At 31.9% G+C, this 12257-nt stretch overlaps 1 protein-coding gene and 1 pseudogene across 3 annotated transcripts in view; one reads left to right on the forward strand and one right to left on the reverse strand.

The window, feature by feature from the left end:
- The window catches only part of LOC110642383 (putative disease resistance protein RGA1), a 92437-nt gene that overhangs the window by 16017 nt on the left and 64163 nt on the right, over positions 1-12257 (reverse strand). For 2 of the 3 annotated variants that reach the window (XM_058143915.1, XM_058143912.1), the window contains one exon: positions 5093-6059. The exons of the other annotated variant lie outside the window; for it this stretch is intronic. The gene's annotated coding sequence lies outside the window, so the exon portion shown is untranslated. Of the gene's footprint in view, positions 1-5092; positions 6060-12257 lie in introns of those variants that run through there. 3 annotated transcript variants of the gene reach the window in all.
- Positions 463-10891, forward strand: LOC131178337 (thioredoxin reductase NTRC-like; annotated as a pseudogene).

Below are 12257 nucleotides of genomic sequence, written 5' to 3' on the forward strand. Positions count from 1 at the left end.
TGTTTTCATGAACATAACTATCTATGTTTATATTTATTTTTCTAATGAAATATATATATATTACTTAAGTTTAATTTTTTTAATTTAATACATGTACTACAAAGTCTAATAATTTATAAATATGTAAATGAAATTAATTTTTTTTGGTACCTTTTTGGTGGTGCTTCCATATAATTTAAGCGATTGCTTTCTCTGAGTCTCACATTCAAATTCATCGAGTACATCTTCAGCATCATAAAGAACATCTTTAAGCTTAATCAGCCACACTCGCACATCATTATTGCTCACTTGTTTCTCCTCGGCATCCAACAGCACAGCTTTAACAGTCATCAAGACATCCTCAAGCTTTTTCAGTTCCCCTTGAACACCCCACGCAACTGAAATTTCTTGGTAGGCTTTGGAAGCTAGCTTTTCAAGGACTTTCTGGGCAACATTGAAAGCAAATGATTCTAAAGCCATCGTATGGAGGAGCAAAAGATCTGTTTAAAGGTTTTTATTAAAAAAGTCATAATTAAAAAAAATTGTCAAAAAATAGAATTTTTATTAAAAAGGAAAATCATAAAAAATAATTTAAAATTATTTTTTAAATCTTCATTAAATTTTATATAAAAACATTAGAGCAATGCTTTTAAATCTGACTAATTATTAAATAAATGAAGACAAAGCATAAAAGATTAAGATTTAATTGAATTTCAATAATAATTTAATCAATACAATATAAAATATTATTAAATATATTAGAAAATTATTTTTTAAAAAATAATAGCAATAATAATAATAATAATTTATTATTATAATTAATAGGGTGATATATATTTTAAATAACAAAAATTTTAAAATAATTTTCTATTTTTATTCAAGAATAAATTTTCAAAATATTGTATTTTTTAAAATATAAAAATTAATTAATTAGTTTAATTAAAATAAAAAGATTAAATAGTAGTATTTTTAAAGATTAATTAATTAGTTTTATTAAAATAAATAAATTAAATAATAATTTGATTAATTTAAAATTTATTGATTAAAAAATTAATGGAAAGATTAAATAATTTAATAAGAGTAAAATATATAAAATAAATAATATATTTTAAAAATGTAATAATTAATTTTATTAAAATATATAAATTAAATAATAATTATTTTTTTATTGAAAAAAGTTAATAATTCTTTACCCTTTAAGAAGTCTTTCTTTTACTTGGAAGCAGTCAATCTTTAAAAGCATTTTTTTTAACGTTTTTTTAGAGCGTTATTAAATTAAATGTTGAACAACATAAAGCAATGTTAATTATAACAAAAATCTTTTGAAATTATAATGTAAATAACATGCTTAATGTGATATTAATTGAAATAAAAATATTTTTTAAATAATATATATAATATTATTTATAATATTATAAATAAATATGAAAGGATTATTAAAAACTTTAAATTATAAAACTTATATATATTATTAGATGCTTATTCTTAATTTTTATTGGCATTGATTATTTTATATTAATATTTAATATAATATAATTTAAATTAATAAAAAATACTTTTAATATATTTTACATCATATATAAATCGTTATTCTTTATTCCCTTTCCCCTAACATATGTTGCATCCATTTTTATTAAAGTTGTCCACCACAGTCCAAGATAATATTTATAATGGGGGTGATGACCTACCCTAGTTCTGGCTTTTCCACAAGATAATGATATTTAAACCATGGTGGATTAGCCTTTATTGGAGATAGGTTAAAAAATGACTTTGCTCCACCCCCACAAGGAGAGCCTTTATCTTTACGAAGTCTTCGTCTTTGTTTTTATTATTTGTTTTGTTAGGAAGCAGTCGCGAAATTTTTTAAACAAATCTCAATCAAACTGGCAAAATTATTGCAATGCAAGCTTTTAAGGAACATATGAGACAAAGAAGCAATAATTATTTGAAGTGCTGATGTGATATTTTCCCAACTTTCGCATTAATAATTTCCGTATCCTTTCAAAATGTACAATTATATTGAAATTATAATTTATCTGCCAGTTATAATATGCTTATAGAGGTGCAGAAAGTTTGTTTAACAGTTTGAGTTTGGTTTTGGGTATGAAATAGCGAAATCTGAAAGATCTTCTCACGTTTTGAACTAAAATTTTGTGTTGGAGAGTTGATTGCTCAATAAAAGAAAAATAAAACTCCTGGGTATTTGTTTTTTTCTTTAATTTAAAAAAATAGAGTTAATAATTCTTTTCTCTTGAATGATAACTCCCCTCTGTCACAAGGATAGCTTTTGTCTATAAGAAGTCTTGGTCTTTGGCTTTTTTTTTTTTTTTTCTTTTTTTAAAAATAAAAAATAATTAATAATTCTTAAAAAAATTATTATCTAATTTTTATATTTTAATAAAATTAATTATTTAATTTTTATATTTTAAAAAATACATTATTTTATTTACAAATAAAAAATTTTATTAAAGAAAAAATAGGAAAGAGGCAAAAAGAGCCTCACAACAATTAGAAAAGATAATCATCGGAGACGTAGCAACCACAAATTAGGCATCACAATCTTAACCAAACTCTGCTACTAAAACATAAAACCAAAGATAGGAAGAACAGAGATTTTCTTATATAGAAAGCCATCTCATATTATATAGAAAGCCATTTCGCCCGCATCAAGTTTTGAACGTGAACAGTCCGCACCGAAAATAGAAGAGGGGGACAGAGAGTCAAAAGTGGTTGGCTAAAGCATGGGATGGAGAGTTGATTGGCCAATAAATTAAAAATTATAATTTTTTATTTAAAAAATTATTTTTTTGATTTATTAAATCTATGATCTAATTGTTAAAATAATAAATAATAATAAAATTTAAATAATTAATTACATACCAATTTAGAATGACAAAATATTATGCTTAAAGCTCTATGTTAATAAATAAATCTTATTCAACATTAAAACATACAGAGTTTATAAAACTTCTTAGTCTATCTTCAAGATTATCTTAAAATTTTGAACACATGCCACGTCGCCATATAGAAACCCAGCGCATCTTCCTGTCCCAAAGATTGCCCAGCACCTAATTCATGCCATAATGTAGAACAACATTCTCATCCAATAGTACTTTCTTTTTTTTTTTGTTTTTTCAAAACAACATTCTATTAATTAATGGAATTTAAGAAAAATTTAGTACGGATATCGCCAGCCAACCCAAGCCGATAGCCTTACCCAATACGCCAAATCTAAGCAATAACATACTAAGTGAAAAAATCTGGAGAGAAAAAATACAAAATACACTAACAAGACAGCACTAAAGTTGCATTACAAAATATTGGTTTATGGATGAACAATGAGTCAATGTGCTTAATTGCTTCCACCAGCTGGTATAACTTGTGTTTGATTCATTGACACGTTCTTCCTGCAATATCTATATCTTATCAATAGGAAACCAGTTTAAAAGGCAGAGTACATAAGGTTTCTTCTTTTTTCTAATTAATGTTGTTAAATTTTAATGCCAAGTTTGATTGAAGAAACCAATGAAAATTAAATTACTGACTATAATCAAATTACTGAGCAGAAACTACATATACTGCATGTCATTTCTTGTAATCTTTTCCCTGTTTTTGTTGAATAAGTAGAAGCCTGGTATTTCTTGACAAGCATTGTTTTGATCTTTGATGTAGTCATGTTGACTAAGGAATTTGATGATTCTGGAATCTAGAGGTTAAGAAGGAACCATCTGACAGAGACGTTCAAGAGGGCTTTGACATTACACTTACAGACGCGATCTTCTTCTTCTTCTTCTTCTTATTTCACGATTAACGTAAATTTTCATTAATGGTGAGTTCTGAGCTCTTTTGTGCTAGTCTTATTCAATATCTCATTAAGTTTTCATGTATTTGATTCTTAAATTATTCTTAGTTTGAAGCTTATTTGTTTAATTTTTCCTTCCTTGTTTTTCTTCTGCAGTATGCTATATGAAAGTTGCACCATGAAAGTCCACGGTTCATATGTGTACTGTATACAGCACCAACTTGTGGTCCATGTAGGACTTTGAAGCCAATTCTTAACAAGGTATGCTATTTCCAACTTTTTGGGCAACATCTAGATCTCACTGCCATCATATTTTGGCCTTGCTACTATGATATGCTGAACATGACTTTGGTTATCGTGCCATTCCATCTGTAAAATATATTATGTGGAGTTATTTGGGTAGTAAAATAGCTAGAAGTTGGAACATCTTCAAGATTGATTGAAGAGACCAATGAAAAATAAATTACTGACAAGAATCAAATTACTGAGCAGAAACGACATACTATGCACGTGATTTCTTGTAATCTTTTCCTTGTTTTTGTTGAATAAGTAGAAGCCTGGTTTTTCTTGACAAGCATTCTTTTGATCTCTGATGTAGTCACGTTGACTCAGGAATCTGATGATTCTGGAAGCCCCTTAAAACAAAATGCTCCAAACAAATTAACGATAGTATTAGTGGAAACACGTAGCACAAACTGTTAAATTAAACATACAATTGTCTTTGAGTTTGCTTTAAAGTATCAGAGGAGGATTTCCTTTTTTCGTGGACAAGGAAATGTAGCTTCAGCGAACAACAGTGATATAAGACATTATGCATATGCTTGGTAAGATGTAAATTGAATGTAATAAAATAAAATTTCAATAGAAAAATGGACTGGAAATTCATATGGTGGCTGTGTATTTCATTCAATTACATCCTGACTAACATGATATGATACCTTTTTCTTTTGTTGATCAACTATATTTAAAATTTGAGCTTAGCTCACATTTGCAGCCATCTTTGCTTCTCCAAAATAAACAGCTTCTCTGCCGGAAAGGAGGAAGAGATCATCGAGCCGATCAAAGACATCGAAATTGGGTTGGTGAACAGAGAAAACAACTATCTTTCCATCATGAGCAAAATTTCTTAGGACTTGATCACAAACAAAGATGAAGCACTATGGCAAATATAAATGGCAAATATAAATACTTCTTATATTTACAATATAATTTAAAAGTAAAAGAAACAAGAGTTTAGAGATGCAAATAGTAGATTAACAAGTTTCTTAAGCATTATTTACAATATAAAACACATGTATTGGCATTGGCAACTTACAATATAGGAAAGAAATTTCATTGAAGAAACTGAGAAATACAGAAGATGAGGAGAGTTGCAACCTAGCCCATGCCAACAAGGCATTCCCCACAAGACCCGACCTAAAGCAGCAACCTCCTCACCCCATTAAGAACAAAAACAGACTAAAGTCATATCAGATCAACAAAGACACAGCAAAATCTAGACAATTCTAAAAGAAAGATATGAAGACATACGAGAGTGACCCTGCTTAGCTAAACAATTGGTAGCCATATTTGCTTCACTTAGAAAAATACTCAAATAAAACTATGCGATCGCAGAGAACACCCCCAATGGAACAGGGACCAGGATTCCCTCACAAAGAGCCATCCACCTTCCGTTTCACACAATCAGATGAAGCAGACCAAAAGGAAAGTGGATGAGGATGTCCAAACTGAGTCTATGAAAAGACCCATGGGCTAAAGTCTTCCACTCTACAATGGGACATAAAATGGAGCTCAGCAAACAAAAATTAATATACGGCTATCTTAGGATCCAAGTCCAAACATTCCAAGAATAGGGGCAGTTTAGGAAAGATGAGCCGTTGTTTCTCCTTGTATCATACAACAAGGACAGATATGTTGTGAAGGATCTAGAATACCAATGGAAGACGACCAATTTTTCATGCATAACCTATCATGACGAACAAACCATACCAACAATTCTACCTTTGGAGCTGTAAGCCTACACCAGATTTTAACAGAAAAATCTTGGGATTGGAAAGAAGCATTTAACAAGCATTTGTAGAAAGAATTGTCTGACAAAACTCCATTCAGTGATGGTTCCACATTAGCCTATCATTCCTTGAGGACACAGCTTGAAAGAGCTCAAAAGAGAAAGAAGATTAGCAAGCAGCTGCAGCTCCCAATCATGTTGATTACGAGGCCAATAAAAGACCCATTCCCAAGAATTATTATTCCAAGTGCCAAAATCACAGATGTGCCCCTATGGAAGAACAGATAAATTAAACAGGCAAGAAATTGGAATTTAAGTGCTAATTAATATTGGAATTTAAGTGCTAATTAAACAGGCAGGAAGAACTTGGCTTTGGCACAGATGGCACATATTGTGAGCCACTAGTGAACTTCAATGGTGCTAACTCTATCATAATCAACACCTCAACCTTCCAATATGATTGAATTCCATGTACTCATTAACTTACCCCTTTAGTTTTTTATCAGCATACTGCTCCAATCAGAAGAGGGGAAAAATGCCATGGGAACATTAAAAAGTTAACCATCGGGTGCAAAATAGGTGGAAGCGCATAACCACTATGCACTTTCTGTCAGAGAAATGTGAGAATGATTGCACACTTTTCTTTGTAAAGGTGATTAAAAGCTCAATACCAATTTATCAATAGCCTAAAAACAAGTAGAGTTGAACTCAATGTTGGCAATGTAGAATAGGAAGATGATATTCCTAAAACAATTTAGGAATTATATTTTATTCAAAATTAGGAAATTTAGGAGTTCTATTATTTAGGATTTTTTTTTTCTTATTAGGTCTATTATTTAGGAATTTTATTATTTCCTAGTTTATTTTAGTTTAATTTAGTATTCCTAATTAGAATTGAATTAGGGTTCTAAAATCCTAATGTGATTGGAATTCCTAATTCTACAAATAAAACCAAGGGTTTCTATTGTTATTAGACAAGCTTTGTTGTGACAATTTTTAAGAGATCAATAATATCTTGAGAATTAGTTTTCTCTTCAATGATTGGTCCTTGATTTCTCCTTCTTCTTGATTCTTTCCCTTTATTCTAAATCAATTTTGGTATCAGAACTTAAATTCGATCTAAATTTCCATAAGCTTTTGCAAACTTTCAGACCTTCCACTATGCCCTCAAAATTTTCCTCTGCTCTGTCCAAAATTTTCTACCTTGTTTACTGTTAAAAAAAAAAAAACAAAAAATAAAAAGCTTGGAGAAACAGCTTAACCCAGCACCCCTCACCATACACCGCCATCCAGCCATCAAACCCAAGCATCACCATCGCCAATCCACCAGCAACATCTAGGTGACCTTTCACAGCCTTTCTGATCACTTGCAACTTCTCAGAAAAGAAGATCTGATCGAGTTAGATCTTCACCCAAATCTAGACTTCCAAGTTTTCTACATTTATCTGGCATCTAACCCTCTCCAGTCCTTCTCCAGTCATGGATCTGCTCATCTTTGTTGTTGGAATTGTTATTCGACTTTCCAGCTATAAAAGCCATTGGGTCAGATCAAGGAATCTGTTGGATTCTATTTTTTTTTCCAATGAAAATGACTCCTAAATTCCTAAAATTTCAGTTTTCTTTAATGAGGTATGCTTCCTTAATTTGAAATTATAACATGGACTGAAAGATTAGAAGATGATATTGATGATTCTAAGGTATAAGATGAGTTATGGAATGCAATTTAAGGAAAACAAGATGAAATTGATGATTATTATGAACAACTTGATAAATTGTGTTATTTGATTGATTGTATGGAGGTCCTAACTATGCTTCTGATAGTTTATTTGATGAGTATCGAGATATTCAACTAATATTATAATATAGGGAGAAAGCACTTGAAGAATGTGAGAATGGGTATCATGATCAACAGGCCCATCAACAAGTTAAGCATAAAGAACTTGAAGAATTTGAAGCATGGAAAGAAGTGCATCTGTTCCAATTGAGAGAATAGTTAGATACAGTAAAAAGTTTTGAAAATATTAAGTCAAAAAGTCTTGAAAAAGCAAGCCAACTAATATTAATCTGCCCATCTTTGTTGTCGGAACTGTTATCCGACTTCTCAGCTACAAAAATCCATTGGGTTAAGTCAAGGAATCTGCTAGATTTTTTTTTTATTTTATTTTATGAAAATGACTTCTAAATTGCTAAAATTTCAGCTTTCTTCAATGAGTTATACTTCCTTAATTTGAAATCATAATGTGGACTGAAAGATTAGAAGATGATATTGATGATTCTAAGGTACAAGATGAGTTATGGGATGTAATTCAAAGAATATAAGATGAAATTGATGATTATTATAAACAACTTGATAAAATTGTGTTCAGTGTTATTAAAAGCGCCAAGGCGAGGCACTACGCTAGGCGAGGCAAGGCGACCCTTTAGCGCCTCACCTGGAATTGCTTCACCTGGCTTCGAAGAGGCAGCCACCCTAATGATAAAAGCGAGGGTCATTGATGAGTATTGAGATATTCAACTAATATTACAATATAGGGAGAAAGCACTTGAAGAATGTAAGAATGGGTATCACGATCAAGAGGCCCATCAACAAGATAAGCATAAAGAACTTAAAGAATTTGAAGCATGGAAAGAAGCACATCTATTCCAATTGAGAGAATAGTTGGATACAATAGAAAGTTCTAAAAATATTAAGTCAAGAAGTCTTGAAAAAGCAAGCCAACAACAAAAGAAGCTTGAATTTGAAAAGCAACTTGTGTTTGAAGATGAAATTGAAAACGAGCAACCTGAAGAACCTAAGATCGAAGAATCTAAATATTTGAGTCTTGAATATACACCTATTGAAGAGCCTATTCTAGAGTAAGAAATTGATGAAAATGCAAAAGCAAAGCTTGAAGAGGATAAATTGTAGAAAAAAAAAAGATCACTTTATAGAAACTTCAATGAAGATTGAAGAAAATTAAGTTATTTCTATTGATTTGAAGAGCCTTTCAACTATTAATCCATTTGATTTTGTTTGTCCAGATCCTTTTAGAGATGCAAGGAAAGCATGAAGTGCTTGATTTTCAGCTTCTTGCTACCATACAAGACTAAAGAGTTGATTGTTCTCCTAATGTAGTTTCTGATTGTCGCACTTCAAGACTCGAGGACAAGTTTTTTCCAACCAGGGAGAATAATGCAAAATAGGAAGATGATATTCCTGATACAATTTAGGAATTATATTTTATATAAAATTAGGAAATTTAAAAGTTTTATTATTTAGAAATTTTATTTTTATTAGGTCTATTATTTAGGAATTTTATTATTTGCTAGTTTATTTTGGTTTAATTTAGTATTACTAATTAGAATTGAATTATGGTTCTAAAATCCTAATGTAATTGGGATTCGTAATTCTATAAATAAGACCTAGGGTTTCTATTGTTATTGGATAAGTTGTGTGATGTCGATTTTTTTGATATCAATAATATCTTGGGAATTAGTTCTCTTTTTAAGGATTGGTCCTTGATTTCTCCTTCATCTTGGTTCTTTCGCTTTGTTCTACATCAGTTGGCAGTAGACAATAGTCTTGATTACAGAAAGCCAATAGCAGAACAGATTTTGAGCAATCCTTAGATCATGGTTTGATAGACAAAATTACAGTAGGACTCCCAAGATTAACTTCATCAAACTCGGATCTTAAAGGCACATTTTTAAGCTTCATCGTAAATCATAATCAAGGCTTTTGACGTCCAACTGTCCCCATTATTATTGCCCTTTTAGAAAAGATTCATTTATCTCCAAGGGCGAGATTAGAGATCAATAGAATACGCCAAATAGGCTTGTAACGCTTTCCTAGCGATTCCTTTGGAGACAAATCTAGGTATCGAGATTCAGATCAATGGTCTAACGATGATTTAATGAATATGCTTCTTTTACTGGCTTGCTTGGTTGCTTACGTTGCAGGTTTTATCCACTGATATTAGATCAATCGTTTCATATTTTAGATTAAAAAAAAAAAACTTATAAAGGACTGAAAAGACAGCTACATGAGAAGAAATCATCTCTACGGCAAGAGAGGTTGCAGCCAGAATGGCGATCAGCTTCAACGCCACGTTCATCTTCATCGTCATCAAACTGGCATAGCGTGTTGGTGTTGAAGAGTCGAGAAGCTGATGCCATTGCTTGGAGGATAGGAAACAGAGCACTGATCTTCTAGTAATTTTATTGAGTAGAAGAGATGAGAGAAGGGTGCTGTGCGAGAGAGGCTAGCTTTTTTTACATCTATTTTATTTTACTTTATTTTTAAGTTCTCACTTATCCATGTCAGCTCCATTTATCCACATCATCGTGATTGTATAACACGCTACCTGGTCAGCGAATTGCAGGGTTCTCTTAATTTCATTTATCCACAAAGGTGTGTGGCAGGACGTTTTGAAAGTTCATGACGCCACTAGGCATTTTTAGTAAAGTTCATAGGTGAATTTATATGTTCAACCATAAATAAATAAACTGAATGCATAAATCAACCTCAAATTCTTGGTCGATCTTCAAGATTGTATTTAAAATTTGAACAGCCCTTCTTTTCCCTTTAACGAAACTGGTAGAGTGAAATGCCACTAAAATTGCAATGCAAAACAATGTTTAAATCTGGTTATTATGATATAATGTACATAACATGACGAATAAAAGTCGTATTCATTCTTATTCTATGTTGATTGACATTCTAGTAATAGTACATCTTGTTGTGGTCATGTCCTTTTTCCTTGGCTAAATGGCCCGTGATTGATGAATTTGATCAAAATGTGTATTTTGTTGAAATTGATATCGAGCAAGAAACAGAAATAGCAGAAGCAGCAGGAATTATGGGTACACCTTGTGTGCAGTTCTTTAAGAACAAGGAGATGCTCAGGTTGGCTTGATTGTTTTATTTGCGTACCTCTTTCATTATCCGTATGCCTTTTAGATCGGTTTTCCTTCCATTCTTCCTTCCATTTGTTCATATACATTTAGATTACATGGTTTATTGTTTCTGGCTGCTTTAAAATGTTCCGTGTTGGTGATGCAGAACTGTATCAGCAGTCAAAAAGAATAAAGAGTGCAAAGAATTTATTGAAGCAAATAAATGAGAGGGTATTCTAAGCAGTGAATTTGCAGTCACCAGTGTTTTTTTCCTAACAAAGGGTTATAGCCAACTAATGCATTATAATTCTTACAATGATACTTTGTATTGCTAAACACTGCATTGTAGATTATACATGCAGACCACCCAAAGGAATTTTAAATTTAAAATTCCATTCTTGTATTTCCTTCAATCTTGTACATATGGTAGTGCTTCAGCTTTGCCTATGTAATTTCTTATTGGTCACATAGTGACTCTTTAGGATATATGTACCGATAGAATCTGCAGGCATTTTCAACCATACATTGTCTCAAGGATTCCCTCGTAGCTTTGGATGCATTGTGATATATAGTTGCAAAATTTAGGACTTGTTTGGTTTAGCCATTGTAATTAGCTGCTGGTTTAGTAATCCAATGTTCGTGGTAGCAACCACTAGACATATTAAATTGGTAATTGACATACACCAGCACCTCAATAGCTCAATGAAACAGGCACACGAAAAAACCAAATTAACTGATAATTGACCTGCACCAACTCCAACGACATCTACTATAGCCATCAAATGATTGGATTTTCTTTTTCAATTTTTTATAAGCAAGAAATTTCATTAAAGAAAAAGACAGATACAGAAGATGAGGAAAGCTGCAACCTAGCCCATGCCAACAGGCATTCCCCACAAGACCCGACCTAAAGCAGCAACCTCTTCACCCCAAGAAGAACCGAAACAGACTAAAGTCATATCAGATCAACAAAGGCACAGCAAAATCCAGGCAATTCTAAAAGAAAGCTGTGAAGACAAGTGAGAGTCACCTTGGCTAGCTAAACAATCGGCAGCCGAATTTGCCTCACTTAGAAAAGACACACATGTATAAACCTCTGTGATCACGAAGGAACACCCCCAATGGAACAGGGACCAGGTTTCCCTCATGAAGAGCCATCGATGTTCCGTTTCACACAATCAGGTGCAGCAGACCAAAGGGAAAGTGGATGAGGACTTCCAAACTGAGAGTCTATGAAAAGACCCATAGGCTAAAGTCTTCCTCTCTGCAAAGGGACATAAAACAGAAAATAAATAAATAAATAAATAAAAATACACCACTATCTTAGAATCCAAGTCCAAACTTTCCAAGAACAGAGGCCTTGTAGGTATTATTTCTTACCTTTGTTTTCTTCCATGGCAAAAGGCAAGCCTCCAAGCGACGAAGCCACATAGAAACCCAGCACATCTTCCTCTCCCAAAGAAAGCCCAGCACCTATGCATACTATTGACATAAGAGCAAACTTACCATTGTGCCAAGGTGGAGAACCTTTGCTTTTTCTTCTTTTTTCTAATTAATGTTAATTTTTAATGTCAAGATCGATTGAAGAAACCA

Source organism: Hevea brasiliensis, chromosome 3 (assembly GCF_030052815.1).
Source record: "Hevea brasiliensis isolate MT/VB/25A 57/8 chromosome 3, ASM3005281v1, whole genome shotgun sequence".
NCBI lineage: Eukaryota > Viridiplantae > Streptophyta > Magnoliopsida > Malpighiales > Euphorbiaceae > Hevea > Hevea brasiliensis.